The 16,225-nt window shown below is 45.5% G+C and overlaps 1 protein-coding gene across 4 annotated transcripts in view; it reads left to right on the top strand.

The window, feature by feature from the left end:
• Positions 1-16,225, top strand: part of NKAIN4 (sodium/potassium transporting ATPase interacting 4) — an 86,053-nt gene that overhangs the window by 21,896 nt on the left and 47,932 nt on the right. The gene's annotated exons all lie outside the window — the stretch shown is intronic.

The following is a 16,225-nucleotide window of genomic DNA, read 5'->3' as shown; positions in this document are numbered from 1 at the left end:
TGAATAGAACAGGTCAATTATTGAGTGATCCATTCCCTGTCATCCACTCCCAACTTCTGGCAGTTGGAGGTTTTGGGACACCCAGAACACAGGATTGCATCCCTGACCTTCTTTGTTAATAGCCACTAATGGACCTATCTGCCATGAACTTATCTAATTCTTTTTTGAACCCAGATATACTTTTGGCCTTCACAACATCCACTGGCAATGAGTTCCGCAGGTTAACCATGTGTTGTGTGAAGAAGTAATTCCTTATGTTTGTTTTAAGTCTGCTGTCTATTAATTTCATTGGGTGACCCTGGTTCTTGTGTTATGTGAATGGGTAAATAGCACTTTTTAATTAACTTTCTCCATACCATTCATGATTTTATAGACGTCTATCATATCCTTCCTTAGTTGTCCCTTTTCTAAGATGAACAATCCCAGTCTTTTAAATCTCTCCTCATATGGAAGCTGTTCCTTACTCCTAAATCATTTTTGTTGCCCTTCTTTGTACTTTTCCAATTCTAATATTTTAATTCTTTTTCCAATTTTTTGTGATGGGGCAACCAGAACTGCATGCAGTATTTAAGGTGTGGGTGTATCATGGATTTATATAGTGGCATTACGATATATTCTATTTTACTATCTACTCTTTTCCTAATGGTTCTTGATGTTCTGTTAGTTTTTTTGATTGCTGCTGGAGGTTGTACAGAGGTTTTCAGAGAACTATCCATGATGGCTCCAAGTTCTCTTTTTTGAGTGGTAACAGCTAATTTAGACCCCATCATTTTGTATGCATAGTTGGGATTATGTTTTCCAATGTGCCTTACTTTGAAATTATCAACATTGAAGTTCATCTGTCATTTTGTTGCCCAGTCACCCAGTTTTGTGAAATCCCTTTATAACCCTTCACAGTCAGTTTTGAACTTAACTAGCTTGAGTAATTTCGTATCATCTGCAAACTTTGCCTCCTCACTGTTTACCTTCTTTTCCAGATCATTTATGAATATGTGGAACAGAACTGGTCCCAGTACAGGTCCTTGGGGGACCCCGTTATTTATCTCGCTCCACTGTGAAAATTGATAATTTATTCCTACCCTATGTTTCCTATCTTTTAACCAGTTACTGATCCGTGAGAGGACCTTTCCTCTTATCCCATGACAGCTTACTTTGTTTAGGAGCCTATGGTGTGGGACCTTGTCAAAAACAGGTGACCAATAATGTTATTATTTCTGCATTCTCCAGTTCTTAATCTTATATTTCCCTTCACATGAAAGGGCTACAACTGGAAGCTTAATAAACAGTTGGAAACTCAGTACAGAATAAATGAGCTCCCAGAGCAGGAATGTTCAGGTTTATACATCAAATCTTACTGAGGGGATCTTCTCTTCCACATCCCTTAGCAATATATAGAATGTTTTCAGCTCACTTAGGAGCCTGACAGTTCAGATACAAACTGGCCACCTGAATTTTTTGTATTCATAAGGGACACTGTGAGTGTAAAATGACATGAAATTGTGACCGCTCAATATTAACTGTAGGCTCTAGATTGAAGGTCACATTTTCAGCAGGACTTTGAAATTTGTGCACACAAAATCATAATGTGTACTTATTCACAGACACAGAAATGGCAGTTACTAAGCCAGTGAGATAGAAACACAGTGACCTGATCTGCATATGCAAATACATGTTTTGTATAGGTAAAGAGGTGCACACTCACGTTTTACAGGAGAAAAAGTCAGACCTTTTAAAAAATGATTCATATGCATCTTGCATTAATTTGTTTGTATTTTATTTAAGTAAACTTGGAAAGGCAAATTTCTCACTGTTAATTACTAAATAGGATGTTACTTTAGCCGTGCCAGACACCACATCCCAAGGTGCAATATATACTTAGCATTTATACTACATTAGTACCTAATGACCCCAACTGAATAGATTGGCCACTGTCTATATTCTGCATTCATGATATGTGACTATACTTCTCATTGGAGCTGATGCCAAAATGTCTGAGGATAGAATTTTTAGACCTGTATCTCCAGGTGCAGATGGAATCAACTTGAAATAGCGTGTAAATGTTCACATCCTGGAACATGCAGTGTAGACAATCTGCTTTAAATGGAAGCTTCCTGCTTGAAATGGAACTTTTTTCTGTCCATAGCCCTAATAACTAATACTAGTCAGAAATTTGGGGCAAAAATAAAATTTTGAGAAATTCACACACACACACCCATTTTCTGACAAGCTGTCATAATAATACTTTGCACTTATATCCTTCAATTCAGAATCACCTTATCAGTATAAAGTGCCTTACAAAATCACACCTAAGTGATTTAGGAGTACAACTCCCAGTGGGTCTTGTGCTCCTAAGTCACTTGGGTGTTCATTATCCCCTTTTTACATGTGGGGAACCTGAGGTAGAAAGGGGGGAAGGTAAAATGGTGCTTGCCCAACTAGACATACCTGATTTTCAGAAATGTTGAGAACCAGCAACTCTGAATAAAATCGATGGGAACTGCTTAGCATCTCTGAACATTCGGCACAAAGTGTCCCAAATTGGGCACTGGAAAACTGAGGCATCCCAAATCAGAGGTCATTTTTGAAAATTGCGCTCAATGGGGCAGATTTTCAAAGATATTTAGGCAGTCTAAAGATGCAGATGGGATTTTCCAAAGTGCTTAAGCAGGTTAGGCCCTTAATCCCATTGATTTCAATGGGTGTTAGGGCCTGGGCACTTTTTAAAATCCCACTAGGCATCTATCTGCATCTTTAGGCACCTAACTACTTTTGAAAATCTGCTTCTAAGGGCACATCTGCTCTGCAGTCGGAGGTGTGATTGCAGCACATGTACACATACCCGAGTTAGCTTTAATCAGGCTAGCTCAGGTGCCAACAGCAGTGAAGCCATGCCAAATGGGCTAACTCGGGTATGTCTACATGCATCAGTCACACCTCTGATTGCTGTGTGGACACACCCTAGGGGACTTGCCCTAGATAAGACAGGACGCATATGGCAGAGCCAAGAACAGAGACCACATCTTCTCTCTGCCTTAACAGCAAACCCATATCTCCTCTCCAGCAGTTACTTCTGAAGCTAGGAGGCAGCACACTGGCTAGGAGAGTAAGTTCTGGTGTTGGAGAAAAGAAAAGATCTGCTGAGATACACTGGAGGTCAGGACCACCAACAAAGTGACCTTCAAATCAGTTTTCGTCTTGCTTTTTCTTTTCTCCTCTGCCCATATAGTCACAGTCTTCATTCCCAGCCAGGGAAGTGCAAGTTATTGTTTTCCAGGGGAAATTAAGAATCTGACAGGGTTTTTTTGTCTATTTTTTTATAAGAGAACTGCAAAATATTAGGGTAGAAAAGAGTCTGAAAGGGAAAGGCCTAGACCAGGGGTAGGCAGCCTATGGCACGCGTGCCGAAGGCAGCACGCGAGCTGATTTTCAGTGGCACTCACACTGCCCTGGTCCTGGACACCAGTCTGGGGGGCTCTGCATTTTAATTTACTTTTAAATGAAGTTTCTTAAACATTTTTAAAACCTTATTTACTTTACATACAACAATAGTTTAGTTCTATATTATAGACTTATAGAAAGAGACCTTCTAAAAAGGTTAACATGTATTACTGGCACGCAAAACCTTACATTAGAGTTAATAAATGAAGACTCGGCACCCCACTTCTGGAAGGTTGCCAACCTTTGGCCTAGACTCTTCCTCAGTTAGAATAAACACAGGTCGCGGCAGTAACTGTCCTAGAACGCTAAACATCGGAGAAGCCAATATGGTTGGTTTAGTCCATATTTTGTTTCCCCACATCTCATTTCCCCAGCTGTCTTCAGGCCGTACTAATCCCCTCATTGCCTTTCTTGTAGACTGAGGCCGCTCTTCCCTTGATCGGAGAAGGTCTGTGTTTCCTAATTGTCTACACTGCAATTAGACACCCGTGGCTGGCCAGTGCCAGCTGACTCAGGCTAAGGGGCTCGGGCATGGCACTGTCTACATGGCTCTGTCTACATGGCTCTGTTTAGTTGCCATGTAGACATTCGGCTATGGCTGCAGCCCGAGCTCTGGGACACTCCCACCTTGCAGAATCCTAGGCCTGGTCTACACTGGGGTGGGGAGGAAATTGATCCAAGTCAGGGCCGGTGCAACCTATTAGGCGTCCTAGGCGGTCGCCTAGGGCACTAGCATTTGGGGGGGGTGGCATTTTCTTTGGTGGCGACCGCAGCGGCCGGATCTTCGGCTGTCCCGGTCAGCGTCGGCATTTAGGTGGAGGGAGCTGGGGCAGGGGGGCGCAGGGAGGGCCGCCTGCAGCAAGTAAGTGGGGGGGGCATGCAGGGGAACTCCCTGCCCCAGCTCACCTCTGCTCCGCCTCCTCCCCTGAGCATGCTGCCCCGCTCTGCTTCTCTCCCTCCCAGGCTTGCGGCGCCAAACAGCTGATTGGCGCCGCAAGCCTGGGAGGCGGGAGAAGTGGAGCAGCGATGGCGTGCTCAGAGAGGAGGTGGAGCAGAGGTGAGCTGGGGTGGGGAGCTGCCGCACGGCTCCCCGGGTGGGGGGGGCGCTACCATGGGGGAGGGGTGCCTCAGGGCGGAGGGGGGGTGGGGAGCTGCCTCAGGGCTCGGGGTAGGGGCGGAGCAGAGGTGAGCTGGGGTGGGGAGCTGCCATGGGGGGGCACCTCAGGGCAGAGGGGGGGTGGGGAGCTGCCACGGGGGGGCACCTCAGGGCAGGGGGAGGCGGGCGCAAGGAGGAAGTTTCGCCTAGGGCACAAAACCGGCCCTGATCTAAGTTACGCAACTTCAGCTATGTGAATAATGTAGCTGAAGTCGACGTACTTAGATCGATTTATCGTGGTGTCTTCATCTCAGTGAGTCGACTGTTGCCGCTCCCCTGTCAACAGGTCCAGCTCCAGGCACCAGCGGAGCCTGGGGCGGCACATGCTAAGGGGCGGCATTCCATCCATTCTTGCGGCGGCAGAGTCCGAGCAGTTTTTTGGGTTTTTTTTTTGCGCTTCGGCAGTTCGGGCGGCGGCAGTCCGAGCGTTTTTTTTTTTATTTTTTTTGCTTGGGCCGGCAAAAATGGTAGAGCCGGCCCTGCCTGTCGACTCCGCCTGCACCTCTCACGCTGCTGGAGTACAGGAGATGACGGGAAAGCGCTCAGGGGTCGATTTATTGCGTCTAGTGGGTAGTGTAGACATACCCGTAGAGTCCGGGCTCCAGACCAAGCCTGAACATCTACAATGCAATTAAACAGCCCAAGCCCTGTGAGCCTAAGTCAGGTGGCACAGGTCAGCTGTGGGTTTTTAATTCCAGTGTAGACATACCCTTAGATGCCTCCGAGCCGCGGGAGCTGTTTATCTGCTTTATTAGCCATGACGAAGTGCAGGTAGGGCCCTTTTGCTAGAAGTGACATGCCAGCACTAAGCTTGCTTCTGCCTGGTGCCTTGATGCTGTTCCTGGGAGCTGAGCCCAGATACTAAGGTGATGGGTATTACAGAAAACCTCAAAACAGGCAGACAGTTCTCCCAACTCAGCAGCCTGGCATACTCAAAGACTGGCACTGATAGTAGCGGATGCCCTGGTACAAGCTATTGCTACTCCCTGCAAATGATGACAGGTCTGGGGTATAAAAGAGAATCCATCCTTCTTGGTGTCTTACCTTGAAATTGTATATTGAGGTCAATTATCAAGTTCTAAGGCAGGGGTCGGCAACGTTCGGCACGTGGCTCGCCAGGGTAAGCACCATGGCGGGCCGGGCCAGTTTATTTACCTGCTGACGCGGCAGGTTCGGCCGATCGCGGCCCCCACTGGCCGTGGTTCGCCGTCCTGGGCCAATGGGGGCGGCGAGAAGCGGCGCGGGCGAGGGATGTGCTGGCCGCGGCTTCTCGCCACCCCCATTGGCCCGGGACGGTGAACCGCGGCCAGTGGGGGCCACGATCGGCCGAACCTGCCGCATCAGCAGGTAAATAAACTGGCCCGGCCCGCCAGGGTGCTTACCCTGGTGAGCCGCATGCCAAACGTTGCCGACCCCTGTTCTAAGGTGTGAGATAAAAAAGATTGGATTGTCAAGAGATTAAGAAGGCAATAGACCCTTTGTAGCTTTGGGTTGTGTTACACGTAGCACTTCCACTTTTGGTTCGCAGTAAAATGTTTGCAGTATGGCCAATCCCAAGTGTTCCAAAATCAGGAATCAGGCCCCCCTATATAATGAGATCGTTTTAAAAATATATTTTGGGTTCCTTTTTGTTTGCTTTCCGGTGTCTGAGGTTTTGTAGTGCACTCAGATCATGTTTTCAAGCTTTTTCTCAGCAACTGTGAAGGCTAGAAATTTACTTTTCAATTTTTAAAATGAAAGATGAGAGAGTTTGGTTCCAGAGGCTGGGGATTTAATAAAACAACAACTATCACAAGACTCATGATAAAATTGCAAGAGTTGGTGTGTGTGTGTGTGTGTCCAGGAGCTGCTGTTATGAAGAAGAAGCAGCTTGACATGCTCAAACTATGAGTCTGTCTACACTGCAGTTATCCTCTTCCTCTGGTGTTGCACCTAACCCAGCTCCCATCCAAAATCCTTGCACCCAAGTTGGCCTAGCTGGGGCAGTGGGGTAGAGCATGGGCTCCCCTTTCATTCAGGTTGGTAACCTGCCCGCTTTTCAGTGAGGTCACAGCTTAAACCACTTGAGTGCTGATAGTCCTCCAGTGCCTTCCCACAATTTCCACCGGGTGCCCAGAAGGACAAACAAGTTCTCTCACAATTCACTAGGGACAGATCATTGAGTGGCTCATCTTACTGCAGCACAAAGAACCAGGGAGTATGTCCCCAGAAGTCTTAGTGACACACACTGGTGGTTGCAGTACCAGTGAGGACACAGTAACTCAAGCCAGGCTTTGCCTTGTGGATGCTCCCACCTGGGCTAGGTCAACTTGGGTGTTCAGACCTGGGTGCTGATCACCTGGGCTCTCTCTGCAGTGAAGACGTACCCTGAGAAGACAGCCTTCACACCACACCATTCCTTACAGGTTCTGATCACCACTGCTCCCTTAGGCCCTGACTCAGCAACGTACTTAAGCATTGGCTTCAATGGGACTTACACACGTGCTTAAGTGCTCTGCTAAATTAGGGTCTCTGTTGGTTTTAAGATGTTACTGATCATGACACCGCAATCGGGTGGAAGCACAGTGCTTAGCTGCTGCCTGGGGGTAAGAAAAGGAGGGTGAAATCAGTAAAACCCTGGTGAATTAGTCTCTTTGGCTTGCATTTTATTTTGCAGAGTCTCTCACTCACCCCAACCACCATCCAGCTGTGCAACACTAAATGCGGGAAAGCAGAAGTGCGGAGTGCACTTTCCGTATCCCGGTGGGGGAGATAAATTCTTCTTTGCCCTTTTGTTTTCCTGGGGAAGCAGATGCTGGATTGAAAAGGGTTCATTTGTACAGCAATTGCCCACGGAAAATTCCAAACTGCAGCTCTGTCTTCCTCCACCTCAGGATGATTACAAAAGGGCTTTTATGCTCTGAGCAAAGCTGCATAGAGACTGTGGCAGATCCCAATTTTCTTTATGATTATTGTTAATAATCATCCTAATATCATTTTCCTTATCCACTATTTCTCTCCCACCCTGAGCTTTCTTTTAATGAATTCCCTTCTGTTACCGTGGACTCTGCAATGACACCGGGCTGATTTGTAATGTAAATTGGCACCCCAGTGTAAAGGCGACCTGCTAGAGCACCACAGGGCTCTAATTATAATTTTCATTAAACTCCTTCTGTTGACGAATATCTGAGCAATCTGGAGCTGCAGCAGGAGCAAAAGGAAATTAAAGCGACACTACCACTTAGCTGCAATGTCAGTGTGAGGGTAACCCTCCCAGCTGTTTAAGAGAAGCTAAAACACGGCTCTCCCCTTTCCTTATGGGTAATGTTTAGAAGCTTTGTTTCGTCTGTAACAACAGGTCCACACAGGGTCTAATCTTCCCTTCCCCCCACAACACGTCACGCTAGCTTGGCAGGGGGAGAAATTGGCCTGTGTAAGTGTTTTACAAGTGATCCATTTGTGACCTAATTAGAGGGATCAGCTGCTAGAGCTCTGCCTAAAACTTAGGGGAATGATCCTGGTCCCATGGAGTCAGTAGTGGGGATGGTCATCGACTTCACGGGGAGCAGGATTAAGCCCTAAGCTTTGAAAACTGGATGGTGGGGGTTGGAAAAAGAGAGAAGAAAGAATCACGGTCACACAGCACAGCCCTAAAAGTGAGTGCTGTCGACCGGAGCTGGGGGACAGCTATGACTGGGGTGGCTAGATCTGCATTGATCCACTTCATGCTTACTGCAGGCTTTCCTGGCAGGTCTCCTAGGTAGGACTGGGCATAACTTAAAGATGCTGCCCTCACGCTGATAGAACTCCTGATGGAGGGCAACATTGGCGACACTTTCCCCTGAGAGCCAATCTCATCCCACCTACGCTGGCAAACTGCCCCTTCCTGCATTACTGTGAGTGAATTTGATCCATCGTAAGGTGCTTTGAGGTTCTTGGATGGAGGATGCTAATAGGAGCTCAGAGGATTGTTAGTCGCTGTTGTGTGGGGGGAGAAGGAGGGTAGATGGGGCCTGTAGAAGGGGAGACTTTAGGAGTTAGCAAGATCAACATGTTGTTCTGTTCATTTATTTTGTAATGTGTTTAGAGAAAAATGCGTTTGGCTCATCACTGTATTAGGCCCAGGGTCTAAACACATAACTTCTGGTTTTCTAGGATTTAGAACTTGGGTGTGTTACATTAGTTCGGAATAAGTTTAGTTTTATAGATGTGCGCAGTATCCTCGGCCTGACGTTTATCCAGAGCCTGTGACATGCACAGAGGACTGCATTAGTCTGAGTGTCAATCTCCCAATAGAATGCATGATTAAGGAGTGTTATAAGGGGATTATCACCTCTGTCATTTCTTGTTTATAAAGAATATTCAAGCAATGTGAAACTGCTAGCCAAGCAAAGTAACCCGTGTAGCCTGTAGCGGGTCAGGTGACAGGTTCCTGATGCCACTGACAGTCTGCCCCAGGGAACGGGGGCTAGGTGATGACTGGCAGTGGCCATAGACTGAGGTGAAGTGGGGATAGAGGGTGGGGGTTCCCCGGGGAGGAGAGACCCAGATCTGTGTGGCAGGGGGCAGTACCCTGGCCTGAAAGGGGCACTGGGGTCCAGGAGGGACTTGGGCCCAGCGGCAAGCGGGACACTGGCCTGCAGAGGGCGCTCCGGAGGCTGGAAACGCTAATTCCCTGGATGACCAGCAGGAGGCGCCACAGGGGTGAGTCCTGCACCGTTACAGTGATCACAAATTGTGTCTCAGTATGGTAGGAAACTACTTAGAAGATACTATGGTGATACATTGCCATGATTCAAACTCTCGGGGATGATGTAAAAAGACAGAGTGGGAATCACTTTGCCCACAAAATGGGGCTTGTTCCGAAGGTTTGCTAAGTATATTTCAAATTTTTGCCTTTTTGTCTCTCTCAAATGATGGATTTTTCTTGAGCTGTGTGTGGAAGGGACAAAGGAAGAATTGAGACAGTCCTTTCAAGATTCAAGTCAGTTTCCTTATGGAGATTCTGCTGTTCCTTTAAGAAACCGAAGACTCAAATACACCTCTACCCCGATAAAACGCTGTCCTTGGGAGCCAAAAAATCTTACCGCGTTATAGGTGAAACTGCGTTATATCGAACGAGTGCTGCTTTACTGCATTATATCCGAATTCGTGTTATATCAGGTCGCGTTATATCAGGGTAGAGGTGTATTTAAGAACATTAGTTTAACCCTGGAGCAAACAGGTGCAAATTAAGTTTGTGGTCTTACTCCAGGGCTGAACCTGCCCCTTTACCTTATAATTCTGGCCTCTTCCTGATGTTTATCCAGTTGATGAACCCAGTTCTAAGTTTATCCCAGGCAAATAGAGTTAGGGTCATTGTACATCACAGACAAACTATGTTATTAGCATTATTATTTGTATTGTTGTAGTATCTACGAGCCCCAGAGGTGGACTAGAACCTTGCTGTCCTAGGTGCTGTACAAACATGAAAAAATAGTCCCCGCCCAAAGGGCTTGTCTACACTTTAGTATCCATAGCTACGTTTCCGAGTCGGTTGCACATGTAACTAGGACGCCATAAGCCTGACTAAAATAAGCAGCACAGTGGTTGGGCTGCCAGTGTCTTGCAAGGAAATGCATTTAAGTGCTTAGTTATTTAAATAATGCTTAGCAATTTGGTTGAGAGTGAACGGTGTGAGGGTGGTGACCAAGCAATATTCTAACTGAGCGTGTATTTAACAAGAGCTTAGTGCATTTTTACTGTATTTGGATTTACAAATCCAGGTTGATCTCAGCTGGCAGGCAAACAAAGCTCTCTCAATGAGCATGCAGCTGCCTTTTCGCTTCTTCGGAGGGTAACCTGGTATGTACTATGGGGGATAAGACAGCCTCTACACTGACAAAGTGGAACTTTTCAAAAACTTTTTGCTGAAAAGGTTGCCATGCCATCAGCAGAGTGGACTTTAATTGCAGTTAGTTGAATTTCCTGACCGTTCTTTTTTAGTTTGTGAATTTTTCAAGAACTGTAATGAGACTGTTTCTTGTTTCATGAGAATAGTAGCTGGGGAAGCCCACACAATGTGAATTAGCTTTTAGTTCATTGCATTTGCTTTCAGCTAAGAACTTGAGGGCAAGACTTTGTGCACATGACGCATATCCACCAATAAATAGTACAAATGAAAACTCCACTCAGTTAACATGTATCACGCTGCCATCACTGTGTGAAGGGAGCTCTAGCTATCTAGCTGAAGGGCCCAGTCCTGCTTTTAGTGAAGTCTGTGGCAAAACATCCACTTACTTCAATGTTATCAGAATCTTATCACAATCATTTTCAAAACTACCAAGAATTACAGTTAGCCCCAAACTGTTCCCGTTCCCAAAGGAACATATTTGAAGTTCCAGTTCCCAAAACATATTTGAAGACTATTGTAAGGCCCCCTATCAGTCTTCTTTTCTCAAGACTAAACACGCCCATTTTTTTAACCTTTCCTCGTAGGTCAGGTTTTCTAAATCTTGTGTCATTTTGGTTGCTCTCCTCAGGACTCTCTCCAGTTTGTCCACATCTTTCCTAAAGTGTGGTGCCCAAAACTGGAGGCAGTACTCCAACGGAGGCCTCACCACTGCCAAGTCGAGTGGAACAATTACCACCTGTATCTTACAGACAGAACTCTTGATATTACGCCCTCGTGATATTAGCCTTTGTTGCATCCGCATCCCATTGCTGGCTCCTGTTCGTTTTGTGATGCACTATAATTCTCTGATCCTTTTCTGTGGTATTCCTGCCTACCTAGTTATCAAGACTGAGATTGGAATTATTTTTCATATTCTTTCATCCCTTCTCTTGCAAACAACGTTGGCTAGCCTAGTGCAGGGATGCAATGCCATGTTTAGTGGGAATAAATCTTTCAATTAGAACATGTAATTCCTGCTGATATTGTAGCACTGCTCTGCCTCCTGGTCTTTATAATGTTCAGATGGCCTCATAAACAGTAGCAAATTGCCCTGTGCAAATGTCTGGCAAGGAACTAGCACATCCTTAACTCAACCCTCAATAAACTTGTGCTACTGCTGGCCTCCTGTGTTAGACAATGCCCCCCGGATGCAGACAGCTATCCAAAAAGGACATGCATCGCAAATCTCGCCATGTGCCTGCAGGACGTAAACGTCAGGCACTTTCTGAATAAAAAAACTCTTATTTTTCTGCCAGGTACAAATCCAATCACATCCCATTCATTTCAATGGCCATTCTGTCTGTCACAAGGTTTTTCTAGGATGACCAAAGCTGGTACAATACATTAAATTAATTGGCGTTTACGTTCTGGAGGCCGAGGTTCCAATGTTGGCTTAGGTCACAAATCAAATGAGTTCGGCAGCCTTATCATAGAGGGTGGAGGAGTGATGCTGCTTAACAAATGGAATCCACAGTACTGGTATGTGTTGAATTGTCCCAGTGATGATGCACATGGGTAAGTGTAGTTCTGTGGCAACCAACCTGATGAGAGACGAAGAGAGCCAGACCGGAGCACAGCGTTCTGCTGTAGAGTCACAGAGGGCTAAACCAGATGATCGGAGAGTTTGAGCATTTGATCCCCATGAAGTGCCCACCAATTTGCTCTGAAGGTTGTTGTGCATCCTCACCTTAGCTGCAGTTATCCTGAGGTGGTTCAGATATGTGAAAGATCTATCTAGGGCAGGGATCAGCAGCCTTTGGCACGCGGCCCGTCAGGGAAATCTGCTGGCGGGCCAGGACGGTTTGTTTACCTGCAGCGTCTGCAGGTTCGGCCGATCGCAGATCCCACTGGCTGCGGTTCTCTGTTCCAGGCCGATGGGGGCTGCAGGAAGTTGCAGCCAGCACATTCCTCGGCCCACGCTGCTTCCCACAGCCCCTATTGGCCTGGAACGGTGAACCATGGCCAGTGGGAGCTGCGATCGGCCGAACCTGCAGACGCTGCAGGTAAATAAACTGTCCCGGCCCGCCAGCGGATTTCCCTGATGGGCCGCGTGCCAAAGGTCCCTGAACTAGAGTTATTCTGAGGTAGACTGGGTGGGATTCGTGTTTCAGGAGATATCCATTGAGAAAGATGTTGAGTTCCTGGTCTGCTCTGGCATTGTAAAGATGGAACACACTCGAAATGTCAACGTGGTGTGAAGAATGGTCTGCAGTTGACATCAGAAACCAGTCTCTCATAACTGACCCGACTATGTATGTACCCGGCTTTGATTTGCCACGCCACTTGTGGGCTCTTCTGACCTGATTTCAGATGGGCCAGGATCAATGTGCAGCCAGCCTGGGGCCAACAAGAGGATCCCACATGCATCTGTGGCCAAAGACAGACAATATCACACATCACTGACGACTGCCTCTGGCCAGATTTGCTGGTGGTCTGAGGGCTCTGCACTTCACTGAGGAGGGTGCCGCAAATTGGCTTGGCAAGCTCTGCATCCGATAAGATCATAGTGGGTTTTTGTCTGCATGACAAAACCATCTGTTTATTAACGTTAGTCTCTGTTTCATAGAGATTAAGCACTGATATAACGGGGTCTTGCAAACCCGGGCTGAGGTACATTAATATATCTGTATGAGAGAAATGTATGTAGTACCTGCCTACCTCTAGCTAATCCCGTTAGACTCATACTTTCTCGAAGACTAAATTCATCCTAAAATTTGTAATAGCTATCAAACCCCTCCCTCTTTAGCTGTACTATCTGTTCATCAGTGTTTGTGTAGCAAGTGTATTCCCATGGAGTAAATTCAGTATCATGATATGCAGAATCAGACCCTCTCAAGCAGGAGAAATTTATTGAGGAAAGTTTAGGCTTCCACACAGCTTGAGTCCCAGTTTTGTCTCCTATGTTTACCAAGGAACATACCCTGCCAGGAAGTCAATGATGGACACAGACAGCTGATAACTGAATAATATAGTGCAAGTCAACATAGCCTTACATCCAGGATTTTTCTGAAAGGGCCCAGTGACACAGTACATGGGAAATGAGGCCAAAGGACTAGTGACAGCATTGCTGTCAACTGAAAGAATGATCCTCTGGGTAGGAGATCTTAGCACACATATACCACACTAAAGGGAATGAAGGTGTCAAATATGTACATGGAGTTGTTTAATGGATGATTGCTTAGTTGGAGCTAGTTGTCCTTACAAGCCCCCAGAATGACCCAGGTTTATTTCTACAGCATTAATAATTAGAAGACTCAAAAGATGGCATCTGATTTGAACACCCTTCCGGCCACTTTAATATCTGTGTGCTTCTGGATGTAATGAACCTGGGGAATACAAACAGCTCCTTGGGAGCAAACAGACCAAACTTAATAGAGAATGGTGTTTATTTTATTAAATGGTAGTGCTGACCAAACATATCTCAGAGACAAGGCGACAAACAGAACCCTCCTGTTCAATTAGTCTCTTGACCTCTGTGGCTCAGCACAGGATGCTAGGGAGGGAGCTGTGGATCACGAGGCCCCAAAGAGGGTTTCCTTGACAACACTTATGGAAGAAAAATGAGATTTCATGAACACAATTGCATATTCGGCTATGACGCTGACTTCAGGAGGAGCTGAGAGCACTCAGCACCCGGCAGGATCGGGCCCTGACAGTTTGAAGTGGTGGGTGGGACCAATTTTTTCCCCCTAATAAACTTAATTAAAGAATTTCCTTTTTTGCTGCGTGGAGACAAATTCACTGTAGTAGAGAAGAGGTTTATTGTTTAAATGAATAACCTCATTACCCACAGAATTCACCTTGTCCACACTGCAGTTCACCCTGAGACAAATAGAAGGTAATTTTCTGCTCAGCCATAAGGGTTTTTTCCCCCTACCCAGGCTTAGCATGAGTTATTGAGGCCTAGATATTTTCACCATTTTCAAAGATGAGAAGGCAAAATTGCAAGGCGGCTAGGCATCATGTTGGCTGGCTAATGGATAATCAGTATCATCAAACCCAAATCATGAGGCAGGCTCCAAAAAACCTGAGATTGGCTTAAAAATCAGGAGATTTTTAAAATAAATTTGAGGTTTTCTAATTTCCTTCTAATGTATGAGCCTTTAAGACTCACAATTTCAAGCTTGTTTCTGCAACCAAGAGGGTTAAGAACTTTTTACTTTTTAAGGACAGCTGAGAGTCTCTTGGACTCCAGGAACTGGGGGTTTAAGAAAAACACAAAATATTGTAAGAGTTGGCAACATTGTGAATGTGCACCGAGCTTGACCTTGCAGCCCTTGTACGCCAAAAACACCCACTGAGGTCAATGGGAATCTTGCCTGAGTAAGAACTGCAATTTCAAACTCTTGCTGAAGGTTTATAACTATGGAAGTTCTTGCCACTTTAAAGTGGGCTGAGACTTTTAATAACTTGCGTGATGGAGTTTATCAAACAAAGACACATCTGAAAAACTCTGGCTTTGGCTGGATCTCTGTCCTGAGTTAGGTCAAAGGGAGAGCAAATAAAATTAGGTCACAGAATTGGGCTATTTCTAAACTGTAGGCACACATGTCCTCAGAATCCAAGGCCTCCATGTATATTCATCTAAAGGAGCCTTGCAAATTCTCAGCAGTGCCTTGTGGCCATCAGTGCTTTGGGTGTCCAAGGAGATGGAAGCATGGAGGAGTAGGAGAGAAAAGATTTTAAAGCTGTGTCACTGTTAGGGCTAGTAGAAAATTTTCCATCAAAACTGTTTTTCAACAGAAAATTGGGATTTTGGACAGAAAGAGGAGTGGTTTTGTTTGTTTGTTTGCAAAAAGTGTCTGCTTTCTATGGAAAATGTTGACTTTTTGTCTCAATTTCCCCCCTCACACACACACACACACACACCTCAAAAACTTTCATTTTTCAGATGAAAATGATGTTTTGTTTTGTTTTTCAATAACAAGTTTGTTTCCATGGAAAAACAAACCATTTTCTGGGCAGCTCTAGTCACTTTGCTTAAGGGTCTGTTACAGAGTCAGACTGAAAAAAACTCCCAGAGCCAAACAGCCCTGAACTTTGAGAAGGTTTGGATCCAGACTTTTTTAAACTAGAGCCCATCTCTAGTAGGTTACTGGCAGAGTGGTTTAAAGAGGACTTCATGTAAATAAGAACCGGACATACCATTTTCATATTTCTTGCCTCTTTAAAACCCATCAGCCTGCTGTAAAGCCTGGATCCATTAACACATTGGGAAACTGTAGCGAGAGACCAATTTGCTTGGCTTGTTGGAGAAATCTTTCCACCTCCATAGTGATTCATAAAAAAAGTGTACCTTTGATTCCATCTCTGGTGGGACTCAAACCTACAACCTTCAAATATTCTTCCCAAGGAGACAGATCCTTGTAGGCTGCATACAGGGTTACTTCCTCCCAGCTGCTCCTCTGTTTCATGCTTGCACTCTCTATTTTGCTATTAAATTTTAAACAAAAATTTCTCTTTAATTATTAAAGCTGAACTTGGAAAGTGTCAAAGCAGCTTTATTGCTATTAGAACCCAGAGGTGTGGATGTATGTGATATATGGTGTAGGCATAGCCAAGTCACAGGTCTGTTTCTCTCACACAGTCAGTTCATCATCATCCAAATGGTTATTATTTTTTTCCAAGTGACTCCAGAAAAGCAATAAAAGACACAGATCTGAAGCGAATAAGATTAGGGGGCTTAAAAACATAATACATTAGCAAGAACAAATCTAGTT

This window comes from Chrysemys picta, chromosome 13 (assembly GCF_011386835.1).
Source record: "Chrysemys picta bellii isolate R12L10 chromosome 13, ASM1138683v2, whole genome shotgun sequence".
NCBI lineage: Eukaryota > Metazoa > Chordata > Testudines > Emydidae > Chrysemys > Chrysemys picta.
The sequence above is the reverse complement of the archived record's forward strand: the minus strand, read 5'-3'. Positions and strand labels throughout refer to the sequence as shown.